The following is a 24,839-nucleotide window of genomic DNA, read 5'->3' as shown; positions in this document are numbered from 1 at the left end:
TGATGAATTCTATGGTGGGGCCATGAGAATACTTAAGCGGAAAGGAGGAAGAAGGTTCATGAAGTAAGACAGTAAAGACACTGAAAGTCCAGTGTATTTTATGTTTTCATTGTAGGTCAGTGATGATGATGGTGTTGGATGGAAGAGAAGACTGAGCCATGTACTGAAACCAGATGAAAGGTGGATCAAGATTGTAGTGGGACACTAAAGAGAGAATAAGAGATTCAGAACGAAACAGAAAGCAAAGACACTGAGCAGGTCAGGAACCAGGGACGCTGACAGAAGATAGAAATGGTGGATTCCCTGAGGTGTGGGGGAAAATGAAACTGTTGGGAACAGCTGGGCAAAGGTGACTTGGACAATAGCATTAGAGTTGAGTGGAGCCAGGAAAAATAGCTTGTTTCATTGTGATAGTTCTACTCTGGCATGACCAGGAGCTTCTAGACAAAAGGTAGCCTCATAAAAGAATCCACTGGCTTATCCCATCAGCTAGAACTTATGAACTAGAAATGCTTTCATTCCTCTCTCACTATTTGAAGCTTAATGGTCTTAAATTAAAAATAAAGACAAACAGGCCAAATCCAACAAGTCACTTCATATTTCTAGCATGAAATTTCCAAATCTTTGAATAAAAGGGTCATAATAGATGATCTGGGAGGTTTCACTCAATTATACACTTCTTGGAACTTAAGGAACAGTGTAGAAGTTCAAATAAAAAATAGCTCATTAAGCATTTGCTCTGCTTATGCATCATATTTCAAAGATGTTTAGAATTCAGTAACACCCATATCTAGCATCTCTTGAATATGCCACTGAGAATGGTTCAGTGCCTATGGAAATGTGTTAAAATAGATCTTCCTTGACTTATGACAGGTCACATCTGGATAAATCCAGTGTAAGTTGAAAATATTGTAAGTTGAAAATGCATTTAACACACCTAACCTGCCACAAACATTATAGCTTCACTTAGCCTACCTTCACTGAGCTTCGAACACTTACATTAGCTTATAGTTGGGCAAAATCATCTAACACAAAGTCTATTTTATAATAAAGTGTCGACAACCTCATGTAATTTATTGGATACTGTATTGAAAGTGAAAAACAGAATGGCTATATGAGTCCAGAATGGTTGTAAGCGTATCAGTTGTTTACCCTAGAGACCGAGTAGCTAGCTGTCTGGGAGCTGTGGCTCATTGGTGTTGCCCAGTATCCCAAGAGAGAATCATACCCCATATTGCCAGCCTGGGAAAAGACCAAAATGCAAAATGCAAAGTGGTTTGTAGCATATGTATATGGCTTTCTCACTATTGTAAAGTCAAAAGATTGTAAGTGGAGCCATTGTTAAGGCAGGGACCATCTGTGGTTATTAAGAACTTTAAAATGATCTTTTACTCTCTTTTGAAAATTGATACTAAGGAAATAATTTTAACTATGGAAAAATGTGTTATTCAGAAGTGTGGTGGGATATACAGTTTACATAGTGAAAAATTGGAAACAAACCAAATTTTTGTTTCTGCTGGAAACTATGGTCTACCTAGTAAATGAAAAGCAATGTTTATGAAAAATATTATTTATTATAGTATTGCTCATGAAAGGTAGAAAATTAAAGAAAATATTTAAGAGATAGTAAATGCAGAAGGCAAGATGAAAATTATACAATATGATTGTACAGTTATTGTATACAATTAATTATATAACTTATGCACAGAAAATAAATGCAAAAAGAAATAACTCAGAATATTGAAAGTGATTATATTTGATAAAGTTGCAGATTACCCTCCCTACATTTCTATCTTTCCAGATTTTCTTTAATAAGCTGATCCTTGTGAGAGCAAACATTAAATAATATTTAAAACCAAAGAAAATTGAAGCTCATTTGAAAACTGAATGTCAGGGACAGAGGCTTTGGATGCGAAAAGGGCTTCATTCTTTTCCAGGGATTGAAGGTGATTTGCCCTACCTGAAGGTAGCAATCACACATTGTTTTCTTCTAGAACCCAGGTAAGTACTCCACCCTCCACCACCAAACACAGTTCATTGCAAATTCAATACCTCCTGTATAAGTGAGCAGGTATAATTAATAAAGTACAGAGGAGATTTAGAGATTGAAATGTGTGCTCTATCTAAGGACCTTCAAATAGATTTTTTTTTCCCCCAGAATACCGAGCTGTTCATATAAAACACATGTGACAGTCAAGTGGCTTTTGACTCTCCAGTTGCAGTCACAGATCTAGAATCTCTCATTTCTATTTCTATCTGGATAAATGCTTCCAGGATCTCACACAAAAAGTGAAATCCTCATATGCCCACATAGCAAGCCTTGCAGATATCAGAAGGGCACCAAATGTTGCAATTCTTTTCCTGAATTGGAAGGAGAAAAGTTAAGCTCATACTTTATTGAGTTCCATATTATGTCTCTCCAGTGGAATTCAGATGTGATCAGCCAGTGGGTCAAATAAAGAGGGCTAGTAACTGGATTCTTATCCAAAATTGTGCTTTTATTCAAAAGCAGCAACAGCTTTTATGCTTGGGGAGTTAAATTTGCTTTATTATTTGGAATCAAACCTCTGCTCTGTGCCCCTGGGCTAGATAATTATTCTTTTAGAGAGAATTAGTCTTCTCATGACTCATTAAGAGGTTCTTTTAGAAAACAATACATTTTTAACATTGGACTAAGTCCCGGGATATTTGAAATTAGTGTAAGTAATGGTTGGAAAGCCCCCAAATGATGGCTGTAAATGACATCCATAGTGGAGGCAGGGACTTAATGGGCACAGAGATAGACACCCTATAGGAACAGAATGCCATGCTGAAGGATTAAATGACCAGTGTCTAAGAGGCTGTATGCTACAATTTGAGATTTATTGTGGCTGTTCTAGAATGATTTCTTCAACACCAATGCTGGCATTTCAAACAGTGCTTCCAGAGCTATTGGCTTATAGTGCAATATGATTTGGGTTGAACAGAACATTTTAGATAGATTAGAAATACACTCACCTTTTATTATTCTCTCTGTGTGTGTGTGCGTGTGTGTGTACACTTTCTTCCCTGAGGGGTAGATGCTGTGATGCTATGCAAGTAGTGTTGCTAGATCTGTGAACACGATTCCCGTATAAATGGTGTCTCATATGGGTTGCAAGAATGCATGTGAAGGGTGTAGATGAGAAAAGTCACAATATGCTTTTATGTAGAAGAGGTGTTTTACAAACATTGAGAAATATTATAATGTTATATACAAAGTAATTTTTCTTTTCTTTTTCTTAGCATTTTATATCAAGTACCATGTATTATATTCACTTGTGAGATAGCAATTGATGACCGGATAAAACTGTTACAGATATAGTCTGTCAAAAATAAGAAATCAAAATTGGTCTCCAAAGGAAGCAAATAATATGCCAAACCACTGGTTATTACCATTTCATTATTAGGTTAAAAAATGATCCTTCTCTGTTCTTCTGAATGGCTCTTTTTCTTCTTCCTATTTGCTGTTTGTGAATATTCATTCCCCAGGGCTTTAGCCATCATTCAGTTCTATTTGCTTCTCTGTGTATCCTTTCAGCCCATGCTGCTAACTTTCCATTATAAATGAGTAAATGGTCCTAATCTAATGCTCTAAGACCTTTGTGCCATGGCTTAGGGGCAAATGGAGAGGTGATGAATTTTCTGTCAGTCATAATCTTTGTCCATTTGCTTGTTTTTCTTAGGAAGAATCTCTTTGATCTACTATGCATATAGTTCAAACTAATGCCTAAATATATTTTCAAGCTATAAAGGGATCTGATGATACATACCAGGATAGAAAGAAGGGACATAAGAGATTGTTGATTCTAGATTCCAGATTCTTGCTGAACCTCCCATGCTAGTTTTATTCATCTTTTGTGATGGTTCTCTATTCGTATTTGTCTTATAGGACGGTTTGGTTCTGTGATAGAAGTTCAATAAATATCTTTTATGCCCAGGAACATTTTAAATGATTTTTGAGGAAGAGTCATATTTTCTACTTCTTCATGCCCTTGGTGCTGTATTTAGTATACTGTGGGTTTTAAGAGAGGAGGGAAAATCAGTGAATTAATGCTCCCTGAATACTCTACTAGGTGCTAACAGGAAGGGATGGTAGGAAGAAGACAGGATGAAAATGACATCTGCAACCTAGTTTGAGTGATTCAGTCACACACTTATAGGTACAAAGTTACCTCTATCAGTGCAGATGGGATGCAAAACTGAAGAGTCAGTGAGATCTTTTTAAGATGGAAATCTGATAGTATTATTTCCTTTGTATAAACCACAGTTTTCTATGTTTGTTAATATCAGAAACACCCAAATTCTTAACATTTTTTAAATGTTTTTTTTTGAGAGAGAGAGAAAGAGCATGAGTGGGGGAGGAGCAAAGACAGAGGATACAAAGCAGGCTCTGTGCTGATAGCAGAGATCCTGACACGGGGCTCAAACCCACGAACCGTGAGATTATGACCTGAGCTGAAGTCACACCCTCAACCGACCGAGCCACCCAGGCACCCCAGAAATATAGAAATTCTTCACATGACTTATGAGGTCCCTTATAAACAGCTATTTCTTCACCTATCTGACCTAATTTTGTCTTTCTCTTCTTTGAAACTACTTTTAATTGCTCCAAAGTGAGTGGACTAAAAGCTATAAAAGAAATGAAAATTATTGGCTCAACAGGCCACAGACTTTCTCCTAGGAATTATCTATTTATTTAAAGAAAAAGGAGAAACATGTGTACAATACATTTACCTAATGAAGGTATGACGTCAGGATTCAGTTGCTGGGAGTAGATTAAATCGCATTTGTCAGTGAAACACCCGTGCGGTTCTAGCTATAAAAACAACCATACCAGCTATCCAGGATCATAGAATAACATCATCCTACCCCATTGTAAGGCTAATGGGGTCACTAAATTCGAATTGAAATAGGGGATAATCTTCTAACCAGTTCTAATGAGGAGCTTTGTCTGTGATTGATGTTGTGTAAAATTTCCAAGGTGATTAGAGTCAGTGGAGGCGTGGAGAGGGGGTTGGCACTGGGGAAGACAAGTTTGGAAAAGAAGTTCCAGAATGGACTGTGACTGAGGCCTGACCTGAATAGACCTGAGCAATGGCTGGAGAGGACGCGGAGACCACGTGGAATGGATTAGGTTAATTTGTCTGCAGTAGACAGGGTCCGCCCAGTCAGAAACTGAATCGCATACTCAGAATATTAAACCTTTTTCCACCCTGAGCAGTAACTAAAATTTTATAACCACATAAAGACTTACTGCTACATAATACATAACTTCTTTTTACTTAATACTCTCTAATAGTGGTCATAATAATAGCTAATGTTACCGAGTGCTTGCTATGTGCCAGGCACCACTATTCTTCGTACTTTATATGTGTTAACACAGTGCTCACCATGACTCTCTGATGTCACTGTTATTCCAGTGTCACAATTGGAGAAACAGAATCTTAGCGAGGCCATGCAACTTTTGCAAGCACGCAAGCAAGGGTGTGGTGTCGCTGGGTGCCCCTCCCACGCAGTCTGCTCAAAGACTCCCATCTCTAGCCTGCACCTAAACCACACCTCACGTGCCAACTGTTGTCATTCATTATCAACATCACTGTTCCTTCATTTCTGCATATTAATTCACTGCGAACCCACTCATTTAGAATGGAAATAAATTCATACAGAATCTAATCCAGTGTTTTATTTTACCAGTGAGGAAGCTGAAGCCTTGAGAATGCAGGCGTGTTGATGGGACGGGACCATGAGTCGGCAGAAGGGAACCAGAACACCACCTTAAGCCCTGCTTTTCCATCATATCCAAGCACTGTATACTGAACATTGTTTGTCGGGGATGGAAAAAAAAAATCTCAAAGTCCTGATTCTGGTGGTTCTTCGTTTCGTTTTATGTATGTATGCATGTATATGTATGTGTGCACATGTGTGTGTATGGAAATGCATGTATACACATGCACATAAAATATACACAAATACATTTAAAATGTGCACATATACACATATACAATAAAAGTAGAGATTTTTTTTCTTAGGGCATCTTTTTCAAAGGTAGAAGAATACCTTCGCACTTCCTCATTCCTCTACTCAGCCCTCCTATTGCAAGCAGGTTCAGAGAGTCGTGGTGTCAGGGTCTGAGTGTTCTTATGGAAGGAAGTAACTGGGACTCGGTATCTTCAGCAGCCTCCGGCCCAGCCCCTCGTCTTTGTTTCTTGGAGTTGGATGGAGTCACAAAAATGAAAGACCCGCATTCTTTTTCTTTTATTGCAGTTGTTTGTACCCTGCTTTGCTGCTTAGCACATTTCTGTTCAAACACAAACGATCAATAAGTGTATATGGGGTTATCTGGTTTCACATCTTTCCCAGGTTAGAAGATAAGGTGAATTTGCTCATTTTTTATTCTGAAACAAGAAAATCTATACTAATACGTGTTTTGTTGGGCAGACTTTTATCATTTCTTTGTCTATCTGACCACAAGCATCTATATTTGTTCTACGATATCCTTATGTGGTATGGGATGCTCACCTTCCACTGTATCCAGGGCAGAGTCTGTGGTATATTATTATTCTCAATACCTTGAAAACTACTTAATTTTCTTATATCTCCTTCCAAATATCAGACTAGTTTTTTTTTTTTTTTTTAAATATCAGACTACTTTTAGTCAAACTAGAACCCTAGTTAAGTCCAATTATCTGTCTAATCCATGCCCGGGAGAAAGAACTACAAGTTCTGCTGATTGCTCTCCATCAAAATCATGAACATAGACCTAAAAGGGCACTCTGCGTTCTCCTGCATTTGTAGATTGCTTGCCTAACACGCTTCGATCCTTCTAGACCTCATGAAGACTACATTATACTTCCTTGAAAAGCTTCTAAACCCTTACCATGACTCACTCATAGTTTGTGACCTTGCCTCACACATCTACAGACTTGAACTTCCTCATCTCCCCACCGTTAGATCTACTCTTTATCTTACCCCACAAATTCTGTCTTTTCTCCTATTGTAATACTCCCGTTAAAGGTCAATCCCTCCACATATGTTCTGTATCTCATTCTATGGTATCTTCTCAAGGACTTTGTTCCTATAATTATCGTGTAGTTCTTTAGCATCATAAATTACTAGATCATTCTTCTTAGCTTATGTGTCAGTTCACCTCTCTACAGGAAGAAGATGGTACATTTCAATTGGGTAAATCAAGAAAGTATTAATAAAGAGAATATTTACACAGGTATAGATAGGGTGTAGTAGGGACACCATGACAGGGAGTGTGGTCCCAGTGAAGTAAGACTCTCTCTACTCCCACATCTACTTCTTTTAGTCCCTAGGCCTGAAGGGTGGGGAGAGTGAGCCATTAGTTGGAGTCAGAGAGAGAGCTATGTGGAAAATGTTGCCTAAAAGGGCAATGGTTTCCTGTAAGGGGTGGGGCACAGCCAACCCCTATGACCTCATGGCGAGGGGTTGGGTGCGGTGATCAAAACTTTTGTTCCTCTCTCTCCTCCTTCCCTCTGGAATCTCCTGCCCATGTTCCCCACTGGCAGACAGAGGGCAAGAGAGAACATGCAGTAGTTGAGGAAGTGGATAGTGAATTAGAGGGTGAATCAGTGTCAAAGCAAAAATTACACTGGATAAAATTCAACAAATAAAGAAGAATTTATTCAAGGCCATTTCAATAGGAGAGTGAGGCTAGGACTCAACTTCACCCAAACAAAGAAAAGTAGGGTTTTGTTTTTTAATGTTTTTAAAAGTAAACTCCACCCCCAATGTGGGGCTCAAACTGGCGACCCTGAGGTCAAGAGTAGCACGCTCTAACAATTGAGCCAGCAAGGTGCCCTGGAATAGTGGAATTTTTAAAGGCTAGGGTGAGCAACTGGAAAAGTGTTGGAGGATGTTAGGAAGAGGTTGTAGGTCACCTCTGTTTGCTAATAAACTTCATATATCTTTTTTTTTTTTTTTTTAATTTTTTTTTTTTCAACGTTTTTTATTTATTTTTGGGACAGAGAGAGACAGAGCATGAACGGGGGAGGGGCAGAGAGAGAGGGAGACACAGAATCGGAAACAGGCTCCAGGCTCCGAGCCATCAGCCCAGAGCCTGACGCGGGGCTCGAACTCACGGACCGTGAGATCGTGACCTGGCTGAAGTCGGACGCTTAACCGACTGCGCCACCCAGGCGCCCCAAAACTTCATATATCTTTATGCCAAGAGGTAGTTTTGCAACTTGGAGCAAGGCCCCCATCAAAGTTAGGCTATGACCTCCCCTCAGAAACTAAGGAGAGTATCTTTCTTGATTACATTTTAAAGGGATGGTTGCTAGATTCTTGAGAAAGACATTTTATACTATGAAACTGACAAGAAGTTTTTAAAAAGATTTACATCTCAAAGTATCAGAGAAAGAAGTTATAATTACAAGTTTTTGTTTTTTGTTTGTTTCTGTTTCTGTTTTTGTTTTTTTAAGTAGATGCTCTCAGAAAAGGGAGGTCAGGAGCCTATCAGGAAAAAGTTTGTCTGAAATTTAGTCGAGTTGAGGAGAACTTGAGCATCTTGGTCACCAGGTAACCTCAGCATGGCATACAGTAAAACAAAACAAAGTAAACATTTTTTTTTCCTGATGCTACTGCCCTATTTCTATACCTGTCTTCAAGGCACAGCTTCTTGAAAGAGTTGCTTTTTATAGTCATTTTTTTTTTTCTGATAAATCACCTCTAGTTCACTCTCCAGTACATTCTCTATTATTTTTTTTAAGGTTTATTTTTGAAAAAGAGAGCGTGGGTGGGATAGGGGCAGAGAAATAGGGGGACAGAAGATCTGAAGCGGGCTCCGGGATGACAGCAGTGAGCCTGACACAGGGCTCGAGCTCACAGACTGTGAGATCATGACATGAGCTGAAGTTGGAGGCTCAACTGACTGAACCACTCAGGCGCCCACATATTGCTAAATCCAGTGGCCAGTTTCTCCTTCTGTATCTTAATCAGGCTCACTGCAGCATGCAATAGAATTAACTCCTTCTTCTTGAAACTTCCTTCCCTCAGCGCCGCACCCCCCACCCCCCCCCCCCCGCCCCTCACTTAGTTGGATGTTCCTTATCTGATTCCTTTGCTGGATTCTCTTCTCTGTCTCCTCTCTGATGTCTAAAAGATGGAGTACCTCAAGGTCTGAGCTGGACTTTTTTTTTCTTTCCTTTTGGACAATACATTGTCTCTAGGTAGTATCTTCCTGCTCCATTTTGTTAAATATCATTCTTTTGCGGATGACTCCTATGTGACTGCCGTAGTCTTGACATTTTTCTCCCTCTGTAGAATCAGATATCCAGCCAATTTTGCTTTCCATAAGATGTTTACAAAGCACTGCATGTTGAACTTGTTCCAAAACAGATTGCCTTCCCTTAACCCAAACTTGTTTCTCTCCCATTTTTCTGCCTCAGCAAATAGCAGTATCATCCACGTCATGGCTCCAGCCAAAATCTATGAGGAGTCTCGACTTCCTCTTTTTCACTCACTTTCTACCTCCAAATTGTTAGCAAGTAAAATTGATCCCACCTGCGAAGACATATCTCCTGCACTTCTACCACTACTTGGTCCAACCCATCCTTATCCCTCCCTGGAATCCTTGTCTGTATTTGCACTCCTGCCTCTGTATAATTCATTCTCCACAGACTCAGCAGGGAGATCTTGATAAGCAGACATTGGATTATCTAACCTCCCACCTTCACTTGGAGCAAACTCCAAATCCTTCCCACGTCCTACAAAGTCCTACAGGAACCCATCTCTGTCGCTGTTTTGGATTCCACATCTCAACACCCTCCCGCTTGCACCTGGTGCCCAGTGACTTTGGTCTTCTCTCTGTTCCTAAAATTGTCTTTCTTCTGATCTTTTTATGGTGAGTATTTTTTTTTTGGTAATTCAAGTCTCAGCTTAGATATCCTAAGAGAGGATTTCCCTGACTACTCAATCTAAGGTGACCCCTGTCACTGTATCACATTACTCTAATTGTTTACAGAACATTTATTCTATGACATTTTCATGTTTAGTACTTATTGTCTGTCTCATTTTGCCAGAATCATGAGATCAGGTCCTTCACTTTATCTGCTGCACTTGGGACATGGGTTAGCTCATAATAGTTGCTATACGTAAATGTGTTGAATGAGTGCTAATTGAGGAGTGGAGGCTACATATTCAAGCAGACTCAATTTCCTGACTGTGTCTGGATCTTGAAGCTAAAGCAATATCTATAAACTGATACCTTTTTTTTTTGGGTTGGCAGTATATCAGTATATTTTAATTAAATCAGAGAAAGACTAAGAAGAAATGAATCACCAACAAAAGAAATTGCCAGATCGATGGACTGTTTCATGTGACATAAAAGTTCCTATTTATAAGGTTTTATGATGATAGTCTTTCCCTTGATGGTGTGTGCATTACCTAGATATATGCATGTTTTAGGGTTAGGCTTTGAGGCTTACATGCATACCATGTTAATTCATTATCTGTAGCATTTCAAACTTCAAAACAAATGAGAATCAAATCACTTAATGGTAAGCATCTATTTTAAATGACTAGGATAAAAGAAGCTAATACTCATAAGATTCAATTAGGTTGAACAAATTCTTTTTAAAAATTCTGAAGGGAAGTGCCCATGTGTTGCTGCTTTGGGGATCGTTGAGGAAGATTCTCACAGAGATCTATTTATCCTTTCTGATTAGTGAAATTAATCTTGATTCTCCATAAATAACAGTAGTTCACATACTGGCAAATATCAAAGTATTCTATAAATATAAATTGACCATATGGTAATCAATCTTTACAGAGTAGTTGATAAGATTTATGAAATCTTAATTGGCAAGTAATTGGCATGGCCACAAACTTTAGTGGTCAGAAATACAGTATATTTGATTGGAGCATTGAGTCCGTTGACGTTTAGAGTGAGTACTGAAAGATATGAATTTATTGCCATTATGATGCTTGTAGAGTTGGAGTCTGGTGGTGTTCTATATATATATATATATATATATATATTCATCTTTTCTCCCATCTTTTCTCCCCTCAGAGAGTCCCCTTAAAATTTCTTGCAGGGCTGGTTTAGTGGTCACAAACTCCTTTAATTTTTGTTTGTCTGGGAAACTTTTTATCTCTCCATCTATTTTGAATGACAGCCTTGCTGCATAAAGAATTCTTGGCTCCATATTTTTCTAATTCAGCACATTGAATATATCCAGCCACTCCTTTCTGGCCTGCCAAGTTTCTGTGGATAGGTCTGCTGCAAACCTGATCTGTCTTCCCTTGTAGGTTAGGGACTTTTTTTCCCTTGCTGCTTTCATGATTCTGTCCTTGCCTGAGTGTTTTGTGAATTTGACTATGATATGCCTTGTTTGATGGTCGGTTTTTGTTGAATCTAATGGGGGTCGTCTGTGCTTCCTGGATTGTGATGTCTGTGTCTTTCCCCAGGATAGGAAAGTTTTCCGCTATGATTTGCTCACATAACCCTTCTACCCTTATTTCTCTCTCTTCCTCTTCTGGGACCCCTATGATTCTGATGTTGTTCCTTTTTAATGAGTCACTGATTTCTCTAATTCTTAAATCGTGCTCTTTTGCCTTAATCTCCCTCTTTTTTTCTGCTTCATTATTCTCTATAAGTTTGTCCTCTGTATCTCTGATTTTCTGTTCTGCCTTGTCCATCCTTGCCACCAAAACATCCATCCGTGATTGCAGCTCAGTTATAGCATTTTTTTATTTCATCCTGGCTAGTTTTTACATCTTTTATCTCTGCAGAAAGGGATTCTAATCTATTTTGGACTCCAGCTAGTATTCTTATTATTGTGATGCTAAATTCTGGTTCAGACATCTTGCTTGTATCTGTGTTGGTTAAATCCTTGGCTCTTGTTTCTTCGTGCTCTTTCTTTTGGGGTGAATTCCTTCATTTTCTCATTTTGAAGGGAGAAAAGGAATTAATGAGGTAGAAAAATTAAAATTAAAAATATATTAAAATTAAAAGTACACAAACACAAATCAAATAAATGATGCTAGATCCAAGGTGTGTTTTGGGCTGGGTGTTGAAAGTGGTTTGACAGATTAGAGGAAAAAAAGAGGGGAAAAGAAAAAAAAAAGGAAATTGAGAATTTGACAAGATGAATACACTGAAGTAGACTAAAATGAGATGATGGGAGTAAAATAGAATTTGAAAAAATTTACACAAAAGTAAAGGCTATAGTAGAAAAAAATTAAAGAAAAATATTTTTAATAAAAATTAAAAATAAAAATTAATTTTTTCTCTTTCTGTATTCAAGAAAAAGAAAAAAACGAAAAGAGAAAAGAGAGATAGAGAAAAAAGAAGGAAATTTGAAATTTTGAAGGAAATTTGAAAATTTGAAAAAGTGAATACACTGTAGTAGACTAAAATAAAATGATGGATATAAAATAGAATTTGAAAAAATTTACATAAAAGCAAAAAATATAGTAAAAGAAATTAAAGAAAACTATTTTTAATTAAAATTGAAAATAAAAATGAATTTTTTCCCTTTCTGTATTAAGAAAAAGGAAAGAAGTGAAAAAGAGAGAAGAAAAAAAGGAAGAAAATTGAATAGATGGACCTAACAGATTGAAATAGGACTGAAATTACTTTGGTCTCCCCTAGAAGACAGACTTTGAAGCTCTTTATAGTCCATAAACTAAGTAGGCGGTGTGACTTGTGTTCTTGAAGAGCGAGACTGGCCCAGTTGGGGGGGGGGCCTCAGTGTAACGGCTCTGTTCTCCACTAGATGGCGCTGCTAGCCTACTGGGGTGGAGTGTTGTGGCGCTCGTAGGTGCATATGCGCATGCGCCGGAGCAGTGAAAATAGCATCACCCAGTTACCCAGTCTCTAGTATGGGAACTCTGTTCTCTCTGATCAGCACTCCCGGTTCTCTGTCTTTAGCTTTCATCCACTGCCCACTTCTTCACTGTCTGCGACCAGGCCCCAGGCAGTACCTCTCTCCTGAGGTTTGTCTCAGATGCAGCTGTTTTCCCTGACTCCTTACTTCTGAAGGACTGTGGCTTTGACCCGTTCTGCCCCTCTGCAGGAGGGTCTCACAGAGTAATGGCCAAATGAACAATGGTCGAATATCAGCTGCACCCTGGAATGCTTGCTGGACCGTGCTGCTGCCAGTGCCCTGAGACTGCGGCCAGGTGCCAGCTCGCTCTAGAAAAGGTTCACCAGATAGTGTAGCAGCAGCTTTTCAGGGATTATGGAAAATCACAACACACGTCTGACACCAGGCTTCACCCTTAATGACCTTGTTCCAGCACCAGCAAATGTGGCCATTTTCTGGGGTCTGCTGGGGCCAGGTGTCTTCAACAGTCTCTACCAAATGTCCTTCCAGCAGTGGAACCACTTTTCTCCATGTGGCTCAAGAACCTCCCTGACCCCACTCTGTTCCTGGGGATTCGCTCCTCCCACCAGAGCACCGCCAGGTATCGAGCTGCGGAGTTGCAGCCTTTGTGCTCCCCTTGTTTACAGTCTTAATGGCATTTAAAACCCTCTCCTTTCTCCTTTCTCCCTTTTTAGTTTAGTCCCTGCGGCTGTTTCCAATTTTCCACTTTCTCTCCAGCTGTTTTTGGGAAGGGGTGCTTTTCCCATATTCTCCCCCTGCCCCCAGTCTCTGTCCTCTCTCCACCCGCAAAAGCACCTCCCTTCTTGTAGCTTCTCGTTCCCCAAGTTCACCTCTCCATGCCGCGTACCTGCTGAATTCTGTGGTTCAGGTTGTGCAGATTGTTGTGTTAATCCTCTAATCAGTTTTCTAGGTGTGTAGGATGGTTTAGTGTTGGTCTGGCTGTATTTCATGGATGCGAGACACACAAAAAGCTTCCATGCTCTTCCGCCATCTTGGCTGCTCCAAGCGGAAATACAGTATATTTGAAATACTCTAGCCTAGCACTGATTAGATCAGGTTTGCAATATGTTATATTAGGTTAGCACTATTGTTTTGCTTGACTTGTACAGTGTTTTAAAAATTGGTAGATTGCAACTGAAAATCCAGATTTTTGTCTTCTCACAAAGAACTGGAATATCTGTCCTTCAGTGAGCCTTCATTTCCGCATGGCAACAATCAGTTGAGCAGAGTAGTTTCTGATCTCTTCATCATGGCATATTGCTCAATACATAGCCAGCTTTACTCATTTATTTTTCTTGCCTGTGCCCTGTACACTTTGTATTGCCAAATCTGTCAACTGTTGTGGATGACAGTCAATTAAGTAATAATACCTAATTCATACTAGAGAAATATCAAATTGTTTCAGCTGTCTCAATATCACAGAAAAATTATATATATTTTTTTGTATAAAATGCTGCACAGTTAGGTTAACTAAAAATTTGAGATACTGAACTATACAATAATACAAGATAATATTGTTAATTTTGTATTTTTTTTAGAAAATTGGTGTGTTTTTATGTTAAATGGTATTAACTTGACACATTCTTTTACCTAAGAATGCCTAGCAAAAGTGATCAATGCAAGAGTAGTATCAGAATATATTAGCCCACCTCTTCCATATTGGTGAATGAAAAGTTATATTTATTTTGTAACATTTTATGATTATAAACACCATACATATTTTTAGTAGAAAAAATTTATATGCAGAAAAATTCAGAGAAAGAGGAAATTACCCATAATCCAATTATATTATGATATGGGTATATATGTGTGTGAAGTGTTTGTGTGTGTTGTGTGTGAATATACATAACCAAGCATGCATAAAAAAATATATATTTATATTGCATAGTTTTAAAAGCAAAGTTTGGGGGTGCCCAGTGGCTTAGTCAGTATTACCTAGTGAATAACACAACAATGTCTGACTCGAAAATGATATTTCCTTTACTGATGACAAGAACATTTTCGTGGCTCTCTGCTACCCATGGAAATAAATACAGGCTATAATCTCGATGGTCATACTAATTATTTGTCATCAGCGTCACCGCCATCAACGCTTTAAACACTATTTTACTGTCATCACCTATTGCCATCATTGTCATGGGGTTTTCCTTTCTTCCATCTAATCCTCTTCCAATTCACAAAGGTCTGGCCAACAAAATTTGGCAAAGAACTACTTTAAAATCCACTTTAAGAAACAGTTAATAATAGAAAACTTTATCTTCTTAACTGATGTATTCTGCTGAAAGTTTTCAAAAAGCATGTTCCCTTAAACAGGCTAAGTAAGCATAAATTCTCTGCATTGATTTTGTGTTGCTGCATAACAGGTACCACAGACGTTGTGCCTTAAACCCACACAAATGTTTTTCTCACCATTTCTGTGAGTTAGGAGCCCAGGCCTGGTTTAACTTCATCCTCTGTCTGGAGCCTCCCAAGGCAGTGGTCACGGTGCTGATGGGGCTGCAATATCCTACGAGGCTCAGGGTCGCCCTCCAAGCTTATTCAGGCTGGTGGCAGAATTCTGTTTCTTGCAACTGTAGATGGAGGCCTTTTTTCCTTGTGGCTGCTGGCTGGGCTCTTAGAGGTTTCAGCTCTTAGAGGTTACCAGCTCTTCTTTGCCCCACGGCCCTCCCTATAACATGACAGTATGCCTCTTCCACCTCTCTCATGCTCAAATTTCTTTCTACAAGGGACATGTGGGTGGCTCAGTCGGTTAAGCATCCGACTTCAGCTCAGGTCATGATCTCACAGTTCGTGAGTTCAAACCCCGCTTTGGGCTCTGTGCTGACAGCTCAGAGCCTGGAGCCTGCTTCAGATTCTCTCTCTCCCTCTCTCTGCTCCTCTCCCACTCCTTCTCTGTCTCTCAAAAAAATAAATAAATGTTTAAAAAAAGTTAAAAAAAAAGCAAAGTTTAATATTAATATTTTGACTAGTATTTCTTCATTTTCTAACATTGTCAATAATTTCCTACATCACTAAATTTAGTAGATCTACCTGAAAAGTGTAGGTTTTTCTTTTTATTTATCACAAATAACAAATAAGAATATTTCATTTAATTTTAAAAGTAATCTAGTTAGGATCAGTCTTGCTCAGTTCATTTGAAAGGGGAAAGATCTATAAAGAGAAGGAAAAATTCATAATAAATAAATAAATAATACATACATATTTGCCTACAAAGAAAGATTTATTTCCTTTGTTGTATATTCTTTACTAAGTGATTTGATTTGTCCTCATAATCAAGACTTAGAGATATTTAAAAAAATTTTTTTAATGTTTATTTTTTGAAGGAGAGAGAGACAGAGTGTGAGTGGGGGAGGGGCAGAAAGAGAGGGAGACACAGAATCTGAAGCAGGCTCCAGGCTCTGAGCTGTCAGCACAGAGCCCGACACGGGGCTCAAACTCACAAACTGTGAGATCATGACCTGAGCTGAAGTCAGCTGCTTAACCGACTGAGCCACCCAGGTGCCCAAGACTTAGAGATATTGTTACCATATGAAAGAAAGGCAAGAGATGTTATTTTAAGCAAACTGCTACCAACATCTGAAAGTTTCCCAATTTTTCAGTATTCTACTTTGATAAAAACAGAACAGTAATTGAAAATGAATTATTCAAAGAAATAATGTTATCCTTTGTTAAACAGGGACCCCTTTCTTCCTTCATTTGTTTAAGCAGAAGAACCAGCAGTTGGATTTGGGGGAAATGTGTATGTGTTTGGAGCTCAGTATAAGCCCCTTCAAATTTCAAAGCCCTTAAATTCACAGCTCCACTTTATTGCTGATAATTGTGTCAGCTATGAAATTAATGTGCTCTGTTGAGTACACCCAAGGAAACCCATGTAAAAGTCAATTTCTAAACAGAGTTGGTAAGGTTTTAATTTTTATAATTTTACTTTAAAGGTAAGGAAACAAGACTCAGAGAAACAAAACAAATATTTTGACCAAGTGACGTGAGAATTGGGATGAGGCAGAACTCACAGCCCCATATATTGTGTGGCCATTAATTCACCATGTTCCCTGAAACTCACATTCCCTGGTTTACTAAATTTCAGAGACTGTGCAGACCATGTGTTTTCCAAAATGACAGTCTGTTAAGCTTTCTATTCTACTAAACACTGTTTCAACTAGCCATTCATTTCCTTTTTTCTGACTCTAGTGTTGTGGTTTTTGACTTGACTTCATGTACCAGCGAAGCATAATATTATCAAAATCCAGTTTGTGCTCTTCTTGATTAATTGTACTGAGATTGAGTTATTAAAAATGAAAATAAAGATAATTTTATATTGCTTTTAAAAATTTGTTTTTAATGTTTATTTTTGAGAGAGAGAGAGAGAGAGAGAGAGAATGAGTGGGGGAGGGGCAGATAGAGAGTGAGACACAGAATCTGAAGCAGGCTCCAAGCTGTCAGCACAGAGCCCAAAGCTGGGCTCGAACCCACAAACCACGAGATCATGACCTGAGCCAAAGTTGGACACCTAACCGACTGAGCCACCCAGGCGCCCCTTATGTTGCTTTTTATATCAAGAAACATATTCATATTTTAAAAGTAGGAAATTAACTTGGGGCAAATGACTTTCTGTCCTTGCTGTTTTTTAATTTTCTCTTTCTAATACAAACAATAAAAACTGCTCAATATTATCACCAACAATGTCTAATTACTATCTGACTAAAGCAGAGAGCATGCAAAGGTGACTTCTTTTTGTAAATCAGCGACTGTAGAGACATTATACTTACAAGCGTTGTACTGTCACAATCGCAGCCTCACCATCTCACATAGGTAATGATTTTTTTTCTTTCTCTTTAAATTAAGGGCTCTAAAGCCCTTAATTTAAAAAATTTTTTTAAATTATTTTTATTATTTTTGTTACAGGAGCTTCTTTTCAAAATTTCTTAAATTTTATTTTTTTAACTTACAACCAAATTAGTTAGCATATAGTGCAACAATGATTTCAGGAGTAGATTCCTTAGTGCCCCTTACCCATTTAGCCCATCCCCCCTCCCGCAACCCCTCCAGCAACCCTCTGTTCGTTCCCCATGTTAAGACTCTCGTCTGTTTTGTCCCCCTCCCTGTTTTTATGTTATTTTTGCTTCCTTTCCCTTATGGTCATCTGGTCTGTGTCTTAAAGTTCACATAGGTAATGATTTAAGGGCATGTTTCAGTTTGTCAATACTCAAAACAATATTGCAGGCAATATAGACATTTCTCTATTTCAAAATGGTCATTTATGATGATCTTATCATTTATAATCTCAAATCTTAGTAAAAAAAATTTAATTGGATAGATTACATTGCAGCCATCAGATCATCAGTGGTTTTCCAGAAGTCACTCTTTACTATTCTCTTTGCCCCTCCCACCTCCCCTCCTCCTGCTCATGTTTGCATTTTCAGCAGCTGTGTTATTTACTTGGTTATTATGTTTATATCAAGAGTCCAGTGATCTTCATTGGGCGTTCCAAAGTAAATCACAGCCGAGATCCAGGAGGGCTACCTATAAAGGGCAAGGTACCATTTTGACTTTCCCACATAATAGGTTATTTTGTCATTGGCATTGCCATGCTCCCCAGGCCTTACACAGCTAAGCTAAAATAACTGCCTTTGCTTTAGCCACCCTCTGACTGTTGAATTGTAGAGCAATTTTGCTTTTGTTTCTCTCTAACCCTTTAGAAAATAAAGTTATTTAAGTATAGTTCTGGGATTCTTATTGTCTCTAAAGGTCATCTGCTCTGGCCAGAAAGGTTTCTAGGCGATGAGAAATTGATTTACCCAGAAAACAAGGAGGCTTGTTTTTAACTCTTCCTAATGGCCTTCACGAGGGAATTAGAACATCCTCCGCAGAAAGGTTGACATGCTCTGGCATAGATGGGGGCTGAGCTGCACTATAAACATGTTAGTGTCTTGACTGTGAATTGCTTGCCACCTAGATGAATGCTCATCACACTCTCCGGGAGACACTTGTCACAGCCTCACAGAGACCTGCTTATCATTCATGTGGTCACTTCCATTACCTCTGCTCAGACTGTGCTGACCTGCTATTAGTGACTCTAATTTAATTTCCCTCACTAGTGTCATGGGTTATTTCTTCCATTACTTGAGAGATTTAATTTACAGGGTAAACTCCATCACATGAGAGAAGGAATTTTTCATAACGGTAGAAACAAGTACCTTTGAAGATTAAGATGACGCTGGCCATTTATCTTGGTCATCTCGGTAGCTGGCAGTTGAAACTTCATTGAATGGTAATATATTCCTGTATTGATGGTGCCTCTGACAGGAATTAAGCAGCGTATGTTTTACTGATTTTATGGAGTCACTGTTTGGTGCTATGCATTCAGAGAGTCTTAAGTAACAGGTACAACATAACTTCTGGAAGGCAGGGAAAGAATTAAAGGACATTATTTCACTCTTGTTCCCCCCACAGACTTCAGACTATGACTTCCCTTGATTTTATTCTATTATAATATTTCAAAGGAACAAAAGCGGAGAAAAGTCGCCATTGTTTGTGATCAGATTAAAGCCTTAAAAGACGTTATTTTTCCTGTTTTTAGATTTGACTTCAAAAAATGCCTCATAAGGGGCTCCCTTTAGAATACAAATAATGGAGGCAGATCTGACGGCACACTATTGGAGTGCATGCGTTATTTTGCCTTTCTATTTTTATCACTAATTGCCGGAAAGTTTAAATATTTTCACTCACTTTTTTTCTTATTCTTCAATCTCAGGACCTTGTCGACATGGCTTACTCTTTTCTGTAAGTTCTTTGCTTACAAAGCCTCAGCAGTCTTGGCAGAAAATCACCATTTTCCCTGGTCTGAGTTTTGCCCCCAAGTAACTGGTGTCTCGTGAACTTTAATAAAGAAAAAAATCAAACAGAGAGCTTCATGTCTCCGTGGGTCTAGATGATGAGAGAGAAAGGGAAAGAGAGAGAGAGAGAGAGAGAGAGAGAGAAAGAGAGAGAGAGAGGGGAAGAGAGAGGAATGTCTATTCCTCTTATTTCTCCATCTTCATTTTTTGGCTTCATTGTTGGCCCCCAAATTGGGTTCATCCTCAATTCTTTTCCGTCTTTCACACCTTAGATCTAAGCCTTTAGTAAATACTCTGCTGCCAAAAGTGATCCAGAGTGTGAGCACTTCTCCCAAACATGAACTTCTCTGAGGGCCAGAGCAGGCCTCCGTCCTGCATTTCTAGAGGGCAGTGTGCTGGCCACCATTACACAGCAAGAGTGGGGTGGGGAAAGGAGACAGAAGGAAGAGTCAGAAAGCTCATTCTATTTCAAAACTTCAGTCCTAAGAATAAGGGAGAGAATTTTCTTCACATCCTGTCCCCTTTTCCATTTTTAAAAAATGTTTATTTATTTATTTATTTTCAAGAGAGAGCACAAGTGGGGGAGGGGCAGAGAGAAAGAGAGAGAGAGAGAGAGAGGGAGAGAGAGAATCTGAAGCAGGCTCCAGGCTCTGAGCTGTCAGCACAGAGCCTGACACAGGGCTTGAACCCATGAACCATGAGATCATGACCCGAGCTGAAGTCAGACCCTCAACCGGCTGAGCCAACCAGGCACCCCTCCTTTATTCAGTTTTTATCTCAACTCTTCTACTGTCCTCTTTGTCTAGTGGACGAATGATACTTGATTTAAATCAGTTAATAATTTCATTCTCCTTTGCCAGTAATTGGTCTGCGGTGGTCTTGTGACCTCATTCTGACCGATGAGCCACACAGAAACTGTTGAGGTGATTTTATTCCACACTAACAGCAAGAAAAAAAAGACTTCCCTTAAGTCTTCCTTCTTGCCTGGAAGACTAAAATGGTAACTTGAAGTCGGGGAAGCCATGTTGTGGCAGAATGGGAAAGTACAGGGATGACAAACCAATATGACCGACAAAAACAGCTTGGATCCACGGTGACTTTGCTAAGTGATTGAACCAATACTTTGCCTACTTCTGGAATTCTAGTTAGGTAAATGATAAAAGCTACAAGTAGTTGAGTAGGATGGGGTTTGCTCTCTGCAGCAAAAAACATTTCAATCTGATGTACTTACGTGTAATTTTGCCCTGCATGTGCTATTATTACACTCCACTCAATGTTGAGAGATCTCATTCCTTTTGTTTGGAATCTTGGTGCACTCAATTTGCCTAAACCAGGATTGGCAAGTGCATCTCTGGTTACTATGTCTTTCCCCCTAGATGAACTTGGACTAGATTTTCTACACTTAGTGGTTTTCACTTTCCCTGGGTCACAGATTAAGGCATTGTTGAGCAGGTTACCACGTCAGGTTTTCAGCTGTGTTCTCTCTCCCATTAAGCAACATGTACTGTTTGGAGGTATCTGGGTACCCTAAGCAGTCCTTAGATTTACGGCTATAGTTTATTCCACCTAAATGAGATAATATATGTGAACACTTTTTTTTTTGTCAATTACTGAGAACTAAGCATATATGTGGGTACAATTACTGTTGTTATCACCACCATCATCATCATTACCTCTCTTGTTATTGTCCTCTTTCTTCTTCACATACATGATGAGGTTTTACTCCCAGAACTAGAATTCTCACGAATATTGCCATGGTCAGCCTATGTGGGTTTCAATGACATTCTTCTAAGATGTTGGAAACAAGAAAACCATGATTGTCTTCTGCACATTTAGTTGGAAAATCAATGCAGGATAACCGGAACGTGTAAGCATAAAGAATCCTCAAGGCTATGAAACTTGATTTTGTCACCTGAATGAATATTTGAACATACATAAAGTGAAATGGCATCAACGAAAGGAGGGGCTTGGTCTTCCAAGAAGGAATAAATAAAAGAGAGTTACAAAGTCAAACATTGGCAGTGCTCTTCAACACCATCCCAGGAAAAGAAACTTAACCCTAGATCTTGAATATGCTGGCTCTTGAAGCTCGTTTGAATCTTGTCATTTCCACTCCTTAAGGGACTCCCCAACCCTTAAAGTAGGATTTTCCAATTTGAGGAAGCCAGTTTCTTCTTTAGGAGGCCTTCTGAATGAGTTTTATGATTATGCAGATTTACTTCTTTTTGGTGGTTGAACTGATTTTATGGAGTGTGATTTCTTACCAATAAAATACTTTTTATTCTTTCTGCTTGGAAAGAGAGAGTTGATCTTTGGATGACGGAGTGGATTGTACCTTGTCAGAACTTCATTCAATTCCGACAATTGGACACATAGAGTCACAGACCTTGAGACTATTGTGGCAATTGAAAAATAGTTGAGCCTCCGAATATCAGTAATTTTAGATAATTTTAATAAATCTATCACTTAGTTATAGACTTAATTTAGGGTTTCTAGAGACAAGATGTTTCTTATTGTTGAAACATATAATATATGCCAATTCTTTTCTATTAATGTGTATATATTATTTAAAATGAATAATTCATTGTGGGTTTGTTTGATTAATTCTTCTGTGCACTCCTTTGTCCTTGGAAACCCAGAGGAGTAAAATATTACATCTGCTCTTGTGCCTGTCCATGAATGAGTGGATCCAAACACCTAGTTGGGCAGTGATTAATCAGATCTGGCCCTGGCACAGCTGTGTCCAGGATATCTCCCTCTGGAGTTGGTCAGAAGCATAATTTACCTCTGGGGATGGCATATGTCTCAATTTATTTTACAATTTTGTCTAGTGATTTTTTTCAGCTTTCAAATGCAGGTAACATTTTGGTAAAGTATTAAGAGAACCAGACTTGTGGTTAAAGATCAAGGTTCTAGGTCTGTCTCACCCCACTGATTAACAGATTGCCCTTTGGGAAATCACTTGTTAGCCCTACATGATACTCTAGGGCACAATTTAATACCCTCTTCTTTAATTACCTTGCCATATTCTCAGGAGCAACAAATAAAGCTATATGTATGGATGGAGAGAGAGGGAGAGAGAGAGAGAGAGAGAGTTCAATAGTTAAAAAGTTTTGTGTTTCTAAAACATAATATTTATTCTTATTGCCATATTAAGTGCTGGGCTACAATTTTCACAGCATAGGCTCATGAGCAAAATTACTAAGTTTTCTGTTTTCAAACCTATGCTTGAACTTAATATTCCTGGGACTTTTCATTCCCGTTGATGGAAAAACATTTGACCTATGATCTCCTGAGGAAATTCTAATGTTTCAAAACTTGTCTTAATAATTTCAAATTTAACTTAGATGATTAAAATTTCTCCTTCCTTTTCCTCTGCAAAAGTACTGCTGAATGCCAGACTTTCTGCCATGCAAGGGTGTGTTGGTGGATGAGGAGGGGCATCCGGTCCATGGGTACCCTGTGCCCACCATGGTCATGCACTGGGATGTTCAATCCTCTCATGTTGTTCTTTTCTTTCTAGTGGTTTGTGCAGGTGTCTTGCACCCCAATCTGGTGCTTACGCGGACAGTTTATATCAAGTTCTGTAGCAGTGTCCCTCTGTCCCAGCTGTGAGACTTTTGCTTTAGCCAGCCCTGTGTCACTGCTCTGCCATTCTTGGCCGTGTGTGTGTGTGGGGGGGGTGTCGGATGTGTGTGTGGGGGTGTCGGATGGCTTCCCAGCAACCCTCTGTTACTTTCAGTGGGGAATCTGAGAAGACTGCTGTCGGGTCAGAGATCAAGATGAAAAGGAAGAATTTGGTTTCCCTTTTATTTGGTTTTCTGTGCTCTGAATTCCTCAAACACATCTGAAGTTTCAACTTCCTTTCTCTTTGTCCTGGGGTACCTGGCAGAGTACAAGGTTGTCCCTTTTTCCTTGTTCTTATTCCATCTTTTCTTCTCTCATTTATATAGACATTAGAGAGGGGAGTGCCAATTGATTCTGCTAGATAATATTCCATTCAAATCCTGCCTATCTAAAGCCAGGATGGAGGCATCTTGAACTTAATAATCAAAAATTCGTAACTTTCCATTGTGATTTCTCTACCAGTGCTGGGTGAGTAAGCTCTTGGTATAAGTGAAGAAACTCAACGAACAAGGTGAAGAGGGAGGCAAAACGCATGGATTATATTCTGTCACATAAATTCCTTTTTGCTCAATTTCTTTTTGACAAGAAACTTCATAGCATTGATCAAAATGGCGATTTCTGAGAAGGATGAAAACTTGAAATGTGACCATTGAACATTTGGATCTCCAAAAGGCTTTAGAAATATTCCTGGAAGTATAAATTATAAATATGATATGTACTATAGTAATTTCATTCTGTTTTAATGAACTTTACTTTTCTTGTGTTCTTACAAAACTTTTGGATGACTGCTGCATTTTTAAAATTTTTTATTTAATTTTATTTATTTAATTTTTTTAATGTGTATTTATTTTTGAGGTAGACAGAGACAGAATGCAAGTGGGTTAGGGGCAGAGAGAGAGGGAGACACAGAATCTGAAGCAGGCTCCAGGCTCTGAGCTGTCAGCACAGAGCCTGACGTGGGGCTCGAACTCATGAGCTGTGACATCATGCCCCGAGCCGAAGTCAGAGGCTCAACTGACTGAGCCACCCAGGCGCCCCTGACTGTTGCCTTTTGAGAAAATATGTGTCCTTATAAAATAATTAAGTGGTGCATGATTAGAGGTAGATAAAAGATCTCTGTGAAGTGCTTATGGATTTCATTGAGATGCCTGTGTGTTTTAATTAATTCTGATCACTTCCATGCACACTAGGAGGGTGTAATAAACAATAAATAATTAATTACCTTTCAACATTTGGAGGAATATAAAATGAGGCCAGGATATAAATCAAATTTAATTTAAAAAATTATTGGAATAGGGGCGCCTGGGTGGCGCAGTCGGTTAAGCGTCCGACTTCAGCCAGGTCACGATCTCGCGGTCCGTGAGTTCGAGCCCCGCGTCAGGCTCTGGGCTGATGGCTCGGAGCCTGGAGCCTGTTTCCGATTCTGTGTCTCCCTCTCTCTCTGCCCCTCCCCCGTTCATGCTCTGTCTCTCTCTGTCCCAAAAATAAATAAAAAATGTTGAAA

Source organism: Neofelis nebulosa, chromosome 6, assembly GCF_028018385.1.
Source record: "Neofelis nebulosa isolate mNeoNeb1 chromosome 6, mNeoNeb1.pri, whole genome shotgun sequence".
NCBI classification, from domain to species: domain Eukaryota; kingdom Metazoa; phylum Chordata; class Mammalia; order Carnivora; family Felidae; genus Neofelis; species Neofelis nebulosa.
The sequence above is the reverse complement of the archived record's forward strand: the minus strand, read 5'-3'. Positions refer to the sequence as shown.